Below are 13,487 nucleotides of genomic sequence, written 5' to 3' on the forward strand. Positions count from 1 at the left end.
CCAGTTCTCTGTCCGCTGCTTCACCTGGCTGCCCCTACTATGAGTATTATTATTATTTTCTTTTATTTTGTGTCTTCTTTTGTTTTTTGCAGGGCAGTGGGGTTAGGGTGGCTTGTCTGGGGTCACACAGCTGGGTGATTATTGGGTGTCAGGGGCCGGATTTGGGCTCAGGTGCTCCTGGCTCCAGGGCCGGTTCTCTCTCCATTGTGCCACTTGGATGCACCTATTATTGTTATAATTATTATTTGTAATTTTAATTTTAATTTTTTTCTCTTTACTTTATTGCTCATGTGGGTCTATATTTCTTGGTGGGGGAGTATTATGTTTACTCTTAATCAAGAATATTTTTTAAAAAATCATCTGTACAAAATAAGAATAAATAAATAAAACAGAATTTGACCTAGATGTATAATTCTTTAAAAAAATATACTATAGTCAGAATTGAATCACAAAATGGAGTCAGTGTCGTTCACTCAATTCCCACTACCACTTACTGTTCTAGTTCCCTCATTTCTCTCTCTCTCTCTCTTTCTCTCTCTCTCTCTCTCTCTCTCTCTCTCTCTCACACACACACACACACACACACACACACACAGCATCCTTAGGTAAATATAATATTCTTCAGAATAATTCAAGTATGTACAGTATATCTCTAGCCTACCTAATTATATTTTTGTGAGTCTCAATAATTTCCCAAACTACAGGGTTCAAAGACTACAATATAGACATTTTCTTTATTGTATTTTCTTCTATATAGCATTCTTTCTAATGTTGCACTCAAATACTAAAATGTCAGTCCCTATTCCTAGCCCTTTCTTTAAAAAAAAGTCAGATTTTATACTTTAGGAAAGAAGGTGAACAGATTAAGAGGAAAGTATATATGTGTATATGTGTGTGAGAGAGAGGAAGAGAGAGCAAGACAAAAACACACATAAATATATAATTGATGTTAAATACATAGACTTTCAGAGTCTATCAGAAGAAATTCTATGTCATTAAAGGATATAATTCCTTAAAATTATTCTTGTATAAAAATAAAAATACTTATTAATTAACCTAAAATATGAGACATATAATTAAGTTTGGAGGCAGACAGGTGACTCAGTGTAGTGAGTATTGGGCCTAAAATCAGGAAGATCTTAAGTTAAATCCATTATCAGACACATACTAGATGTATGACCCAGGGCAAATCATTTAAACTATGGTTGACTCAATTTCCTCATCTGTATATTGGGAATATTAGAAAACGAAGAAACAAAGAAATTCTTTCCAGGATTGTTGGGAGTCTCAAAGAAGATAATAATTGTATTTCTTACATAATGAGAATTATATAAATATTGTTTGTTATTTTTAGTATTGTTATATTACTCTGTCAGTTTCCTCAACTGTAAAATAAGGAAAATAACAGTAGCTATATTGGATCATTGTTGTGAAAATAAATTGATGATCCTTGGTCTTCATTATTGAAGAAGTCTGAAATGACATCACTGTTTGATACAAATTACAGCATGTTCAACTGTGCTGATCACACCAATATGAATTCAGAATGTTCTACCACAGGTTTGGCACAAAGTGTCCATATGAATACCTGGAGTAGTTATTCTAAACTTACATATGTTACATTTCCTTTGAAATCCTGTTTCCATTCTGCCTTGCACATATAGCACAGCACCCTTTATGATGAGGGCATGCCATTCTGGATTGTCCTGTACCAATGTCTCCCATGTTGTACAGTCAATTCTAAAGTTCATAAGAAAGATCTTCAGGGTGTTCCATTATTGTTTCTTCTGACTTCCTTGTGAACACATACCCTGTGTGAGTTCTCCATAAAATTGTCTTTTTGGAAAGTGTATTTCTTGCATTCTGCAAACATACCCAGTCCATTGTAGTTGAACACTTTCTAATAATGTTGGAATGTTAAGCAGTTTAGTTCAAGAAAGGACCTGATGATCTGGTATCTTTTCCTGACTGTGGATCTTCAGAATCTTTCTAGGACAATTTAAATTGATGTGATTCAGTTTCCTGACATGGCTCTGGTAGACTGTCCAGGTTTTAAAGGCATATAGCAATGAAGTCAACATGATGGCTCTATAGGTCTTCAGTTTGGTATAAGAACTAATCTCTCTTCTCTTACACACAATCTTTCAGAAGCTCCCAAATACTTAGCTAAGTCTGGAAATGTGTGTGTCAGCTTCACCATCAAGATGTAACTCCCTGGAAAGGACATTGACAAGTATTCCACAGTATTCAAAATTTCTCACTTAACTGAAATTGAAGGCTCAAAAAATGGACAGTGTGGTATTGACTGACGGAAAACCTAAGTTTTCTTGTTCACTGTCAGGCCAAAATTTGTATAGCCAGTGGAATATTGATTCATAATTTGTTGCATCTTAGCTTCAGAGACTGCATTGAGTGAATAATCATCTGCAAACAGAAGATCCCTCCATCCATTTTAATCTTGTTTTGAAGTTTTTCAAGTTGAATAATATATTGGCAGTGCCATAGCTGATCTTGATGTTGTTTTTTGCCCTTATTGAAGACATTTGACAACAAAGTTGAAAACACCATGCTAAAACATATGGTAGCAAGGTCATGGCCTTGTTTCACTTCATTGGTGACTGAGAAATCTTGAAAGCATCATCTTATCCTCAACCTGGGAAAGCAAAAATTGATATACAATACTGATGAACTTCTTAACAATAAAATTTTGAGAAAATTTTCATAAATTCTTACAACTGACAATATAAAATCATATCTACAAGTTTAGTATACAGTTCTCTGTTCTTGGCATTTCTCCTGGATTTGTTGGGCACCAAACATCGCCTTAACTGTTCCTTCAGTTTTTCTGAAGCCACACTGGCTCTTAGGAGGTGACCATTTCCAGGTGATGGATCACCCTATTGAGGAGAATTCTGGAAATAATCTTGTCAAAAAATACTAAGAGAGACTTCCCATCCTGGAATTGTGTTAGGACAGTCTATTCACTTTACCTTTATAGAAATGGATGATGAATTCTTGGAGGATGGCCTCTTAAGTCTGTATAACCTGGAAAATGTCACTCAGCTTTTGTATATGCAACAGAGCTCCCACCCTGTAGATCTTGGTTGGTATAGAATCATGTACAAGGTGCTTTGACAGATGAAAGAAGTCTAATGGCAGTCAAAATCTCTTGAATCCCATTGCGTTTTTCAGTGGGGAAAGAACCCTAAGACCTGGGTTGCCTGTATGCAGGATGGGGACTACAGTTCCCATTGTATCTGCACCTGTTGCTTCCTCACTTGCCTGTCACCAAAGAACTTTGAGATGAAAGGTAAAGTGGTATGGGTGACATCTTTTGATTTGTGCATAAATTGGATTTGTGAGGCAGAGTTGCATAAAGTCAATGGTCTCTTTCTTCCAAAGTCATAATAGTACAGTGGCAAAACTACTGGTAATGGCTGCAGGTACAGTGAATGATTCTGGTGACTTCTATGTATAAGCTAGTTCTAAGCACTTCACAATGATTGCTTCAGCTGCCTTCACGGTTGTTGGAACAAAGTGTTCTCATTTCTCCATTTCATAACTGGAAGACTTCACATGGTTGGGGTTTACACCATTTCCCCCACCCCCACTAACTCATCAATGATTTTGAGATACCCTTGGATGCTCTCAAACTGGGTTTAACCCTTCTGCTGAAATGGATTATGGAGGTGTGGCCACTATGTATCTATAGAAGCTACAGCTTCTTTCAGCAACAGGTGAGAGTCAGGTAGACTTCAAAATTGAAAAACAGTCCTGAAAAGGGCTCAACAGCCCTCATAACAGAAGTGCTAGTCTGCCTGGAATACACTCTATACCCCTGTGGAGTATGAAAGGAATTAGCCACAGTCTTGTTACAGTATTGGTTTTTAATAAATGTTTGTTTCCTTCTCTTTGTTCTCTGAACAGAGCATGGTAACACAAGGTCACTGAATATAGCCCTCCAAAGCTAATTTAAATGCATTTTCAGCATGTCAGAGTAAAATGGTTTTAAATAGACATTTCTATGAAATAAATTCACTTCCCATGTTTTCCCTAGAGAATATATTGACAACCATATGAACACAGTGAGGGGGACTGTTATTTGCTTATCTAAACCTACTGTGTGGGGAGTAGGTAGGCAGTTACTAATTCCTTACAAAGTTATTAATTCATTAGAAAGTAACACTAGATATTTATGGTATTTATACATTGAATTAGCAAAATCACATCAAAAATAAAGAGCTAGAATAGAATACAGGTATCATCTCATTTACATTTTTTAATTTTGTAAATAAGAAAACTAATACCAATAGTCCTTAAAAGGTAGCACCAGTTTTGAGATCACATTCATAAACCCTGCTCCTCTGGAATAAATGACTAAGTATCAAATGGATTCATTTGTTGATTGTACCAACTGTATCCATTTGTATTTCCTGTATTAGGAGGTACAAAATATATTTCCTACTTACAAGAATTTTCAGATCCATACAACAAAACAATGAAAATCCCCACTGACTATATTTTTTCCCTACTATATCTCTATGTAACTCTACCACTTGATTTGCTACTGAAGTTAATAGTAACTTGACCCAGATGAATGAAATGAAATGTGGCAGCCAACAAGAATCCATGTAATAAAAGGTGTGAATTTGAAACAATCCCTTTTTTTGTGATAAGAGACAACATGGTTCAGGAGACAATCATAACTAGATAATTATAAATCTACAGCTGTGATGAGAGTTTATCAGTTACACTCTCTGAGTTTTAAATATTGTTTCACTGTTCAGTTTCTACATGAAAGGATGCATTATGCTCCCATTGAGGCTTCTTGATTTATTGGGGAAAATAATAAGTATTTTGAAAAATGGGCTCAATGAATACTAGTGAAAAAGACCAAGAGAGCACAGAAGGAAATGTTACAGGCGGCTGGGTAAATAATACATTTAAAATCTGTCTTCATACAAAAACCCAATTTATTATATATGCTAATAGTACCCCAAGGGTTAATCCCTACACACTTTCTGAATTAAGACATTCCTCAAATATCTGTTTTTTCTTTCTCATAATAAATCATGTAGTATTTAAAGGAATCTCTGCTAAAAAAAAGCCTAAACTATTTGAATATGGATTTTACAAATGAAAAAGTGCAAGAAAAAAAGGAATCTTGCTCTCAGTTTTTGTTCATAATGGTACATGGCTCATTTTTTTTTCTTATGGTCTGCATTTTTGGAATGGTATGTCTAAGTGTCTTGGTTTATATTAAAATATGACAAAATTCTTTGACCTAGGCACTACTAGTCGAAAAATCTCATTGATTTATATTGATCATAAGGGACAATAAGAGTTAATAAGATATCTCAATTATTATTGATATTTCAGAAATGCAATTTTTTCCAGTTATATATGATAATTCAACCAAAAGCAAACAAATTCCACTTTTGGTCTTTTGAGTTCACAAATTAAGGACTAGGTGAGAATGGTTTCCAGTTAGTGAATCAATGGTTTGTATGTAGGCAGCTTTGTCTAAGGCTTTTGAAAATACTGTTTTTTAACTAATTAAATCATTCCTCTGTGTTTTTGTTTGAAACATAAATCTGCTTAACAATGTTTTTCATTGTAGCAATACGCAAACTTTTTATAAGAATCATCATAATTTCCAAAATTAATTTTCCAAACAAATTCAATTATTTTGAAATTAAAAATACTTTAATAAAAGGATTTATCTTCATTAAGTAGGACAGTTACATTTTAAAATTCATTTTTAGTAGGAAAAAACAAAGTGTGTTTTCCTCCATTTTTCTTTCCCATTTGTCCTCCTGCCTATGAACAGAAATTACCACTTATTTGCAGTTGTGATTTCTTGCTTCAGAAATGTCACTGTTTGATAGGTATAAATAAATCAGTGTAATCGAGTCAGAAGAAGTCACCGAAGATTCTGCTTTGGTCTTTCTTAAGTGAAATCACCAATAATAGATAAAAGTTTCAATTTTACATATTGAGCTAGACAGACAATCTGCTTGCACTCAGAATGACCTGGTCTCCTAAACATTTTCTAGGCTGAATATATCTTTCAACAACCAATATTTCCAATTATCCTAGTCCCTTAGACATAGCATTGTAACTAGTTTTAACTTTAAATGATTTTGAAGTTTATATTTACTTATTAACTCATGATTCACTTGTTATAAAGCATATGAAGTCTCTCTAAGTCTCTAGACACCACCCAAATGACTGACTAATCTCCTCAGTGGAGCTGAAGCCTTGTTTGCAAATTTTCCTTGTCTTTATTTCCCATTCACGATCCAATCTATGATTTTGACATCTCTTTTGTTTGACTTTTATCTCTCTAATAAGTTCCCACCTTTTGTCCTTCTTTTCTATCTTAGTATTGAAGCTAATGCATTTCTTTTTTTATTTTAACTGATATTTTATTTGAGATGCATTTTAGGAAAATTTTCCAACATTCATCCATATGCATATGCATATTTTTAAGTTACATAATTGTCTTCCACCTTCCTTTTCCATGCCCTTTCCCTCTGCAGTAGCAAACAGGTAAATATTGTACATACACATTTCTGTTAAACATGTTTATAGATTAGTCATTTTCAGTATGAGGATTTAGAATTAAAGGAAAAGAAAGAAAACCATGAAATAGGAAAGAATACATAAGAACTTTTTTTAAAAAGTGAATATAGTGTTCATCAGATTCTGAAGGGGCTTTGGTTGTTGTTTGTTTGGGTTTTTTTGTTTGTTTGTTTTTCTTCCTCTAGGGATAGCATTAATTATAGTTTGTCTTCTAGGCTTGTCTCAGCTCTCTGAATGGCTGAGTGGAGCTACTTCCATCAAGCTGATCATCTCACAATGTTGCTGTTAATATGAACAATGTTCTCTTGGTTCTGCACCCTTCACTCAGCATCAGTTCCTGTAATTCATTCCATGTTTCTCTAGAGTCTGACCATTCATAGTTTCTTATTGAAAAATATTATTCCATAGCATTCAAATATCGTAACTTGTTCAGCCATTGCTCAAATACATTTGTTTACCAAATCCTGTGTGTGTATTTGAGACTGACATAGAGGTAGAGAGGCATATAGAGAAAATCTCAGAGGAAGAAATGGAGAATCTTGGTTTTCTTCACCATCTTCCCTGCATCTTTGCATATTCTTTTTTAATATATTCCACTTATGAAAATAGTAAGTTCTACCTCATTTCTTAAATATCATATTTCATTTTCCCTTCCATTCTTCTTTTCTAAAGGCTAATAAATAGGCAGAGCCTAGATGGTGGAGCAAAGGCAGGAATTACCTCAAGCTCTTCCACAAAACATTTCAAATATCTTTGAATATTTATTCCCATCAAGTTCTAGAGTGACAGAACTCACAAAAAGACTGAGTGAAACAATTTTCCAGCCCAAGATAATTTGGAAAATTGACTTTTATATTGTCTCACTATGTTGGAGTGAACTGACTCCAGCTATCCAAGGAATAAGGAATAGACCAAGGGGCACCTGGGTCTCTAGCAATGCCTGAGTCTGTTGTAATTGTGGTAGTTTCTAGACCTCTCAACCCAGGGATTGCAAAGGACAACAGGAAAGGTCACCAGGAAAATTCTGCTGCACCAGCGAGAGCAGAGTCCAGTGCAGCTTAGGCAATAGCACCCTGACCCCAAGGGACTAGGAGCAGGTTTCAGGAGCCACCTCACAGAGAACCACCCAGCAGCTGCTTCCAGAATACTCAGCTCACAGACCAAAAGGGGTTCAGGGAAGATTGCAGAGGTCTCTTTTCTATCACTGAGGTAGAATTCTATTGCTGCCCCCATACTCAGAACCAGGTCACAATCTAGGGGCACAGTCTTACGAAAGAAGCAAAAGCACAACAGAGTTTACTGCCTGCAGCAGAGCAGGGTCCCTCTTCACAAATCCAAGACAGAGCAGTCATAGACTCTCAAAAGACCTTGGAGGAATCAAAAATGTTGCAAAACTCCTCAAAAACTTGGTGTGTCCTTCCCCCTGGAAGCAGTCCCAACTTAACAAAGGATTAATATCAAGTCATAGGTTGGGGAAATGAACAAACAGCAGAAGAAAAAAAAATATCTATTTTTATAAAGAATTATACATTCTCAGAACCATAACATAGTCAAAACTTCTGCATCCAAAACCTCTAAATAAAATAAGAATTGTTTTCAGGCTGTGGAAGAGCTCAAAAAAAATTTAGAGATTTTACTTTTCATATCCTTTGATCATTTGTCAATTGGGGAATGGCTTATTTTTTTTTTTATAAATTTGACTCAGTTCTCTATATATTTTAGAAATTTGTCCTTTGTCAGAAACCCTAGCTATAAAAATTGTTTCCCAACTTCATTTATTTTGATCATGGTTAAAATGGTTTTGTTTGTGCAGAAACTTTTTAATTTAATGTAATCAAAATTATCTATTTTGTTTTTTTTTAACTGTTCTCTATCTTTTCTTTGGACATAAACTACTCCCCTTTCTAAAGATATGACAGGTAAACTATGCCTTGTTCTCTTAATTTATTTATACTATTGTTTTTTATGTCTCAACACTGTACCCATTTTGACCTTATCTTGGAATAGGGTGTGTGATGTTGGTCTAATCCTAGTTTCTACCATACTATCTTCCAAGTTTCCCAGAAGGTTTTTTTTTTTAATCCAAGAGTAAGTTCTTATCCCAGCAGCTGGATTCTTTGGGTTTATCAAAATGTAAAATAATATAATCTTTTCCTCCTGCCTCTTTTGTATCTAATCTTTTCCCCTGATCTAACACTCTATTTCTTAGTCAGTAGCATATAACTTCTAGGTCTATATTCCACAAGAGGTGAAATATCGAAAGAATCTATATGTAAAGGGAGATTTATAGCAGTTCTCTTCTGGTGGTGGGGAGCCACATACTGAGGGGATAACCTGCAGATGGAGAGTGGCTGAACAAATTATGATGTGTGAGATGAAATACTGTTCTGTTATGGGAAATGATGAACAGGATGCTTTCAGGAGAAAGAAAAAAAAACAGAAGATGCAATAGGAAATGTACATTAATCAAAGTAATATAAATATTGCAGAATAATCAGCTATGAATGACCTATCTTTCCTCAGCAGTGCTGTGATACAAGAGAACTCTGAGTACTTATGATAAACAATTCTATTCATCCCAAAGATCTAGCTAATCGTGCCCTAATACATCCTGAAGCATATTTTTTTTGAAGTTTCTCTTTTTTGTGGGGCTTTGGGGTTATGTTTACTTTTACACCATGAATTTGATAAAGTTTTTCATGGCTACACATTTGTAACCTACACTAAATAACTTGTTTTCTCTATATGGGGGAATGTTGAAGTTGTTTATGCATTTGACTGGGGAGATTTAAAAAAAATAAAATAATCTTAAAAGCTAATAAACAGAAAACCTGAAACCATATCCAAATTCTGTGCATATTGCTTAACCTCTGGTTCTTTAAAAGTAATAATTGTCAATAGATAATTGTCTCCTCTTTCTCTGTCCAGTGTAAGAAATTTATCACCATTTGCTCAATTCCAATTGCTCAAGGATTTTTCTTGATTTCTGTATTTGCCTTTCTGGGTTTCTAGGCAGTTATGATGTTTCTATCAGGAATTTTTCCAAATCCATTATTCTATTGAAATCCATTTTCCCTGTAGATTTATATCATTTTTGGGTAACTTATTGTTGTCCTTAATCGTTATTTTTTTTTTTTTTTACTTTTTGGAAATCTAATAAAGTTCTAGTATTAAAATGGAAAGTTCTTCAGAAGCAACTTTGCCCAAAAGAAGGAAGGAGATTAAGTAGGTTTTCTCTGCCTCAAAGCTCTAGATTTTGGCTATGGTATCCCTTGGAATTTACAATTTGGAGTGTTTTTTAAGAAGCAATTGATGGATCTTTTCTATTTCAACTTTTACTTCTGATTCTAAGATTGATGAATTATTTTGTTTGTGAGGGGGAAAAAAGGAAGATTGGAAATCCATTATTTTTACAATGATGTGTCAGGAGTTTAATGATTTCCAAATTAAGTCCTTTTAAAATATTTTTAGATTAGTTGTTTTACATAACAGTTACCTTAAATTTACTTTATTTTTTTTAGTTTTTTTCACTAAATTTTCCATTTTCAAGTGTTCTCTTCTATTTTCAGGGAGTGCACTACTTTGATAAGGTTTCCTTATTTTGTTTTGATCTATATATTCTTCTTCCATTTTATCCCTCCTGAGATTTCATTTAATTTTAATTTAATTTTTTTTTTGCTTCTTTCATTTCTCTAAGCAGCTATTGTACCTTTGTTTTTTTTAACTAGGCCATTTTTTTTCTACAGATAGTTTTATTGTGAAAATGCTATGTTTTTCTTTGTTTAACTCTTGAATTTCTGTCAATTAACAAGATATCATGATCTTAAGTATTTTCTTCCATTTATTATTCTTCTACCCATTTATATTAATTCTTAATTTTTTTCTTTGATTGGATCATTGTGTCAAAGCTATGTCCCCTAGCAATAATGAATAAGTGGGATAGTATGTTATATAATCATATCTTATATTCTGCGTGTAATTTTATCTTTTCACTTGGATTTACTATCTTATACTGAACCTACTTTCTTCTACAAGTCCTGACTTCTCTCTTAGGTTCCTGATTATCCATTATTCTTACTGACATCAATATGAATATGACTCCTACTTGCATAAGCACCCAATTGGAAGTTCGTTCTATCCCCTGTGATATTCTTGATTGAACCCAGATGAATCTCGAATATGATGAAAATTATAAGAAGGTCTTATCTCTTTGTACAGTGATGTACAAGGACTTGATTATGTATTGTATTTTGCTTTGAATGGGCAAGATCAAAATGCACCTTTTGCCTTAATTATCATAGTTCAGAATTTGATTCAAATTGGTTTTCCCCACCATGAATTTCTGTTTTGCTAAAATGATCTATAAATTCTTAAACTTCTAATTAGGATGAAGATAAGAAAAGCTGTAGAGAACCTCAACTTCTTTCACTTCACAGATACCACCACAGAAAAGATATGAAAATCAAAGAGAAACATAAGTATTTAAAATAGAAAATTATTCATTTTTCTCTTAATAATCATGGAATGGACATTCAAAAGATACACATTCACTGAACCTACTTGACTTGATCTTTAACAGTTTACTTTTAAAAATTAAATTTTGTCCTAAAACCCCAAATTTTCATACCACACAATTTATCTGATTTTAACATCTTGCAGGATTTACTTAGGGCTCCCTTGATTTCTACATAATATCAGGAGACCTATTTGGAATGTTGGGTGTTACCCTAAGGCAACCATACTGCAGGCTGTTATCAGTCTTAAAGAATAAACATATGTGGTTTGATTCAATTCTGTATCTCTAGAGGCATTACTCTGGAAAAGTAAGATCCAAAAGAATGAAAGTAAGATTTTCCTGAAGAAAATTCACCATCCAAAATATGTGATTCTTCTATTTCTGACTAGCTTTATTGTTCCTATATAGTCCTCCTCAACTGTCATCTTATCACTGGGTTTAGAAAATTTGTATCTGTTTCCATAACGAATGATAAATGTGAGATAACCTCATTAAAACTCTATAATTCAAAATTTTATTTCAAATCCACTTTTACAAAACTTTCATTTGCATTATCTCATTTATGAAATATTAGAATACATCTTTGCAGAAAGTAACACAGTTTTATTTAAATATAAACTAAGTAATCTGGTATTATTGAGACTCTATTTTTAATTTTCATTACCTTATATCTGTGGTCCTCAAAATAGTTGGCTTTATCTACCAGGTACTTCTACCAATTTTTCTACTAGTTACAGTACCAGAATACAACCTGAAGAAATTAAATGTTAGAGTAATCTTGCGTTTGAAAAGTTTTTTTTTTTTTTATAAAGGATTCCAATGGCTAAAATCAATAGCAACAGAAGAAAGCATTCATCCATCATATGTTCTCACTCATAAAACCTAACACCTATTTAAGAGATGGAAGGAAGAAGGCACTATGATTTTTTTAGATAATGTGCTGATTTAAACCCTCAGGAATGCTCCCCATTTTAGGTTCTGGACCACAACTTTTTGTTCATATTATCTTGTTTTTCTCCTTGTTTAATAATAAGCCTGATCATATTGTTATTTGCTCTGCTTTGGAAATTGGATTTTACTTGATTCAGGACAGGTGACCAATTTCAACTTCTTTTCAAGGCATTTTTTTCTTCTTTTTTTTTGAAGTAGAGCAATTACAAATATCAGCATATTTGTTGTTTTGAGGAATTGCTGGTAGTTTTAAACAAAATGGGAAGTGAGTGATTTTGTTGGAGGCAGAATGCTTTCCTCCTGACAGTCATTCATTGCATAAAAGGTCCAGCAGTCCTTTTCGAAATAAATCAGGAGACTTTTGACTTTTTTATCTTTTTTTCCTACATTTCCCTTAGTCTTTTTTTCTATGGAAATTCTAGAAAAGCAGAGAAATTTTGTTCCCATCCAGAATGTTGTGGGACTATAGAAACACTATTTTAGAGATTGCTATCGTATAGTTTGTTATTATACAAAGATATTAAGATGTGGAATACGAATATGTTGATCTTTGCAGATGAATGCTAATAGTTTGGTTTTATAAAAGACAAAAATACAGTAAACCCATTTAATACATGTTTATATAAGAAAATTTAAGTAGAGAATTATAGTATGTTCTGGTTGAAGCAGTTTATTAAAAATACCCCCGCCACAATCTTTACTGCATAGATAAAGCAAAAGTTCGAATTTTATTTTTCCTATCAAATTATCTGTATTCTTTATATTCAGACAAAATAAACTATTGTAATCAGTCTAATGTTGTGAAGCATCATCCAAGAAAGAAGGTATTTCTTACCTTGATGACGTCAAACAAAATAAACTCAGAATTTGGTTTAATATATTTTTTCAATATGCTTTGAATTTTTCAATAAATTCTGCTTACTTTATGTTATTTGAAAATTTCGGGGGCAGGTAGGTGGTGTAGTGAGGAGCAGCTAGGTGGTATAGTGAATAGAGCACAGGTTCTGGAGTCAGGAGATCAAGTCTCAGACATTTAATAATTACTGAGCTGTGTGACCTTGGCAAGTCACTTAATCCTTGCAAAAATAAAAATAAAAATAAAATTTTAAAGTATGTTACTTAGGCAAAATAAATTATACCAACTCCATTTTAAAGCTGGTGAAACTAAATTCTGAGAATTTAATTCACTTCTAAATGTCACATGACTAACAAGTGATAGAATAAAATTAATAATTTTAGATTCGTGGATTATTTTTTGCTTTAATTTTAGTTTTTCCATTATTCTGCTCCAATTAACATGATAGTCAAAGATATCATTTTTACATTTTTAGAGATTCATTCCAAAGTGTATACAAAGTATTCTGCATGACATTTGAACTATAATACAATAATTTGCAGAAACTTGAAGTACTTGATATTTATTTATGATTCCCAA

Source organism: Macrotis lagotis, chromosome 1 (assembly GCF_037893015.1).
Source record: "Macrotis lagotis isolate mMagLag1 chromosome 1, bilby.v1.9.chrom.fasta, whole genome shotgun sequence".
Classification (NCBI taxonomy): domain Eukaryota; kingdom Metazoa; phylum Chordata; class Mammalia; order Peramelemorphia; family Peramelidae; genus Macrotis; species Macrotis lagotis.